General features: G+C 40.8%; 1 long non-coding RNA gene across 1 annotated transcript; it reads left to right on the top strand.

Moving 5' to 3' along the window:
- The first annotated feature begins 4700 nt into the window (after positions 1–4700).
- LOC119895798 lies at positions 4701–5946 on the top strand. The gene is made up of 2 exons (XR_005443101.1): positions 4701–4903; positions 5679–5946. It is a non-coding gene; the product is annotated as an uncharacterized LOC119895798 (long non-coding RNA).
- Positions 5947–6000: the final 54 nt, after the last annotated feature.

A 6000-nucleotide genomic window follows, 5' to 3' on the forward strand; every position in this document is an offset into this window, starting at 1 on the left:
GTCGATATTTTTATTTTATATTTTTAATATTATGGAAATGTTCTGGCATGAGGAAGAGGACTAGAATCGCTACCAAATGAGCATTTATGCATCCAAGAAGATATTTATAGAAATGTTGTAGCCTATTTTAACAGCATTTTTTAACAAATCCTTACAGAATTACAGACTAATGCCAAGTACATCCACTTGAGAAGGGTGTATAATAGGTGGAGTTTGATTAGTGAGCTGGACACTGTGAGGTCCATGTACAGGAATGCCTCATGCAAAGTCCAAATGGTGTGTGCTAATTACAAGTGTTGGGATGCATTGTGCACTAGCTTGGGTCATATTAGCCATTTGCCCTACTAACCAACAGCACAGCCAGTGGACCAGGGCACTGAAGTTTAGTGGAAAAGTGCCATCTGCAGGAGATTGGTTTGAAAGAGCAGCTCTGTTAAAGGCCAGCATTGCTACAGAAATCAGCAGGCTGTAGCTTATAGCTCCTAGGGTTGCCTACTAATCAGAATATCAGTGGTTCGCTCCCCTGGCTCCTCCAGTCTGCATGTCCAAGTGTCCTTGGGCAAGATACTGAACCCCAAATTGCTTCCAATCTGTATGATTTCTGTTTCTGATGAGTCTCTGCCATCAATGGGTGAAGGTGATGTCATGTAAAAGTGATTTGAGTGCTATACAAGCATTGTGGCACCCTGTTCATTCGGTCATTTGGAGTCAGACTAGCAAAGTTGTTTATTTCTCACCAAATGTAATCGACCTCCCCCTCCAAATTCAATGCTCACACATTTGTCTTTTCTGCTATTCTTCTAGCTCTCATCCAGTCAGTGATCATAGAGATGACTGATGAGATGGTCACCTGCTCCTCTCACAACATCTACCCCGTCCCTCTGGTGACATGGGCCACAGACCCCACCTCTGCACAGGGAGCTCTACAAAATTCAACCTTCAAAACCACAGACCACAAGGGTCTGTTCACTGTGACGAGCACGCTGAGGATTCTGGGTAATCTCTTCAACTATACCTACTTCTGCGCTTTCACGTCGGCTGACAAGACCCAGGTGTGGACTGCCTCTTGGAAAAACCAAGGTGCGTGTTGGTTACATAAACGTATAGTTTTCATAAAGAGCCTGATTTCAGACAAATAAAAGCAAAAAGGTCTATCTTTCAGAGGGCGTAACACAGGAGGAGGGTGACGCACTCTCCATCCCATGCATCGCCCCACAGAGTCTTCAGAATTTCTCTCTCACCTGGACCTTCAGCTCGTCCAGTGAGCCCACAGTTATCTTGAGATATGACACAAAGACCAGAAACACGTTTAACCTGTGGGAGGGTCTTGCTGAACTGGACCAGGACCTGCTTCTTCGGGGAGACGGATCTCTGCTGCTTCACAAGACAGACACAGAGGAACACTCCGGGACCTATACTTGCACTTTTTTAGGCCTGCAGAGCAAACACATTGTTCGTACCAAAGTAAATATCACTGTTTCATCAATAAGTGAGTATTAGATTGTTCTGTTTCTGGGGAGATGTCGATACAGGAAGGAAAATAGAAACAATTCACTAAAAGAAATGTGGCATGTTTGCTCTGCAGGTGTGGATGAGCAGGGTGTCCAGAGGTCATGGTGGAGCACGGCAGCTTCTGCAGCTTTTTTCTTGTTCACCGTCATTGTAGCTCTCCCTCAATGTGTAAGGAAAAGAGGTACGTAAGATATTCAGTCTGTAAGCCTTTGTGATTAACAGTGAGCAGAACAAGCATGATTGTAGCTGTGAGACATAACTTAATGGCTCAAAGCTCTGAGCTGCACTAAAATCATTAAGCATTTTTAAAGGTTGTGAAGTAGGTAAAACTGCATCTGGATCCAGATCTGTATCAACATACACAGTTTCAGTCATGCTGATGTGTAGCTGAATTCATCGATTGGAAAAATAACATCTCATTTTCAGGACAGGTTGTAATTTGAGTTTGTTTGTAGCTGCAGAATCACAATGTGTTGAAAAGGGCCATGCTTAAAATAATTTGTTGTAGTGAAAATTAAAGAAAAGTAGGAATAAAATAAGTTTTACACCCCAAAGTGCAGTTATGAGAGAAGTGCTTTATAAATGGCCACATGGTGGCACTGTCTGCAGTGTTCTAAGCTGATGGTAAAACTTAAATAGCCTAATTTTAATGAAAACCAAAGCACTGAGGAATTATGTTAATTAACAGAAAAACAAATGGAGCCCTAAATGGCTTAACTGGTGGAAGCAATGACAATGCAAACTCAACAGCACTGTTTCTACTGATGAATAACTCATTTTGATTTTCTGTTCCTGGTACAGCAATGGAGACCAGGACTGTTTCACACAGACATAATGGAGCAGGTTTTGTTGGAGGTGGGCTTCACAAAGATCTTAACATCACAGCTTCATATATAATTGGACAACATGAAGTTGAATGCGACAGACTACAGTTTGAAGCACAGGATGAACTGGCAGGCACAATGCCAAACACAGCAGAGGACTGTACCCTGACTTTACCACCAGGTGCTAAAATAGAACAAGAAAAACCAGTAGGGCCACCTGTGGAAGCAAATGATGGGCTGCAATCCAGTAGTCTGGAGAGGGATGGATTTGGAAATATTGAGCCTAGACTTCTTATACTATGTTCTTCAAGTGATTAAATCATCTAGCCATACATGAGCAACACACAGTGAAGGATAATGCACAGAAACTTCAACAAAGAGATCCAGATCAAACTGATTCTGTAACAATCCTAATCATCTGTATACTGTACCTGTATTGTATGCTGTGAAAATCTATTATTAACCTTGAGTGTGGGCCTGTTTTTCTGCCTTTAAAATAAAATAAAAAGTATAGCAACATTTTCTGTAGTGTGCTCCCATTTGCCAGTTTGGTACTTGGTAAGTCCAGACATTGGAGCGCCTCAATGGAATGCGGCCATCATTAATGTTATTACTTACACCTGTGTAGACATGGCAGTATGAAGAAAGGTCTGTTATCATGTTAAAATTTGCAGCATTAATGGTATCACAAGGGGTGTTAGAATATTTTGGATCTAATGTAGGAGTTATTGCTTGTGTGTTTGACTTCTGTGTAGCTGTCATTGTTTGTTGTTCATTGTAATTTCTGTTTTGGGTTAGGGTTTGTACAGCACCTTGTAACTCTGCTTTATAAGGTCATTTATAAATAAAGTTTACCTTCTTACTATTAATATGTTTTGAGTATCTGATTTATTATAGATATTTTCAATGTAAGAAATAATATTTTTGCTAGATATCAGTTGTTGTGTTCATGTTGTTTTGTTTTGTAAGAATAGAGTCAGTTTTATATACTGTAGGTATGCAGATTTAAGACCAGCATAGGAGGGTCTATGGTTATTTACCAGAGCAACAGTGGCAGCGTGAGCCATGATTTTTCTGTGTTTGCTTGCTTGCCAAGAATAAAGAACCCACAAAACCACAAAATGTCTGTGTGGACGGTGGATTCAGTTTTGATTTTGGTTATGGACAAATTGCTGCTACAGATAGGGACATGATTAAATTGCCTATACAAACATGACACTGCCCAAACATGTCCAGACAACCACCTACATTACACCACAGCCATATAATTATAGGCTCAGTGGCATAACAAAGACACAAACATCTTGTTTTGTATTGTGAGTGCACCTTTTTCAAATTAAACTGAATTTGGTCATCTAGATAAACCCTGAAAAAAATGTAGATGGACTGTGGGGTGATTCCATAAAATGCCTTAGGGACAGGTTTATTTTTTCATTAGTGGTCACAGGAACTCTTCTCAGTAAATACACATCTGTCAATTGAAGCAGTTCAGGTGTGTGAAGTTTGAGATGTGGGTTAAGCTTTGTGCCACTGGGCCAAAGTACCCAAGCGCAGAGCTGCTTTTCCACCCAAGCTATAAGACTCTTAAACTCAAATTCATCCTCAGCACTTCTCCATTGATCATTGAATATTGTTTACCATTTTTATAATTGCTTCTTTGTTAACGTATATTGTCTGCTATGTAGCAGAAGGGAGTTACAAAGCTGAATTTCATTATATAACCTGTTATATTGTAACAATATATGTACTTACCTACCTACCATGTTCTTCTTTCTTGAAAGGAAAGTCTGTATAATTGGACAGAACACAGTGAAAGATGAGCCGACAATGCCGAAGTCCATTTTGAAGAAAACAAACATAACTTTTCGACGTTTAACACTAAAAATTACCAGTTGAAATTGGCTTCTTGTGATTGGGTGAGACACTTGAGACTTCTCACGCTGTGACTCAGACCTCCCAACAATTACCAGAGTTGATCATACACCCACTCCCACAATCTGACACCAATCTTTCTTCCATCGTTCTCCCCTCTTCCCTACTTTTTCCACGGCCTTCACTCAGACTCACTATAATCACGCTACAAGTGGTTTCAATCTATAGTTTAAAAAAAATCCAGACACACAAAGCAGTTTGCAGCAAATTCTGTGTGTGTGGTTACTTTATAATTGTACCTTTTTTTTAACCTTCTTTGGCCTGGAAGTAGAATAACATTCCAGCGCTCTATGACGAATACATCTTTGTGTTGGCAATAAATATAAACGTCCCAGATTTCAAATGAGACTCTCCTATGTGTCATTATACTTTTCTGAAATTCTAAAGAAGGAAAGAGAGCGAGAGAGAGAGAGAGAGAGAGAGAGTGAGAGTGTGTGTGTGTGTGTGTATGTGTGCGAGTGTGCTTGCTATGCTCGCGCTCTCATTTGTGTGTTTTATGACAAAGACCCCAACTCTGTGTCTGGAAGTAATCATCTCGTCCAGGCTGCACTCCACAGCCCCCTCCCTATGATGTAATTGGAGTTTTTCGCATGAAGGTTCAAGATTTTCAGTGGGATTCTGGGGAATTTTCCAAGGTAACTTTTCATTTATTCTACTGTCTCTTAACTTGCTACTTTATCTCTACATTTTATTCTCTTGCGTGGCCACTTAACTATTTGGTTCGACTAGCTTTTATAATTAATCTATTAGATCAAAAAGTGATCAGAGTACTAGATATTTTCCGTGTTGCAGTATGGGTAATGTCTCTGACCGTAAGGTTTTTACTCTTTGCCTGCACAGTTAAGAGGGGGAGTGAGGTTGGCTCTGTTTCAAACACAGCGATGGGGCCTCCTCCCGCCTCCACATACTGCTGAAACAACAATCCAAGAGTCAACTTTTTTTTTACAAATTTGAGCACTAATGCCTACTCTAGTTTTTTTCTCCCATAGAAAACACACATTGTGGGGAGACTTCTCTGTGTGCAAACTGTGAAGAGTTAAGTTGTGTCTAAACAAACGGGCCAGACAGCAGGAAGACAGCTGCCATTGTACAGTAAATAAAATGTAATAGGCAGACCGTGAAGTCTATGAAGGAGATTAAACACATGTCTTCACGTGACAGGTACAGATTTGCAGTGACTCACTCAAACCCACTGTGTCCATACTGGAATATAATGATAACATGATACTGGAGTTTATTGATCCTTGCGAGGTCAGAGGTCAGAATCAGCTGCAGAGGGAGAAAAACAATCTCTGGAGCCAGAAGGGATTAAACATGCTTATTTCTTTTAAAACGCATATAATTAAGTGTAATAGTGTGATAATGCTTCCTTTATTCCTTCCTTCTTGCCTTTTTGCTTTTCTACATGAGAGCTGTTCCATATCTCACCAGAGAGGGGCAGCAACCACATCTGCTGCTGAAAAGTAAACCCCCCCACCCTCCACCCCCTCTCCCTTACTCCTGGGGAGGAGAGTCTGAGCAGAGAGTTGAGGTGGGAGGGGAGAGGGGCTCCCGTCTGATCCTTTGTCATGGGAAGACTTTTACTGTGCTGTTACATACAGAGACAGAGAGGACTTCAGCTTCAGCAGTAACAGAAACAATCAGGCGCAAGTATGTGAATGGGACAGACAAAAAAGGTCAGTAACTTTTCTTTAACGCAAAAGATTCAGTCAAACTCCCAAATGTCCTGGTT

This window comes from Micropterus salmoides, unplaced genomic scaffold, assembly GCF_014851395.1.
Source record: "Micropterus salmoides isolate LMB-PRFRI ecotype aquatic unplaced genomic scaffold, ASM1485139v1 Ms_hic_scaffold_9, whole genome shotgun sequence".
Lineage (NCBI taxonomy): Eukaryota > Metazoa > Chordata > Actinopteri > Centrarchiformes > Centrarchidae > Micropterus > Micropterus salmoides.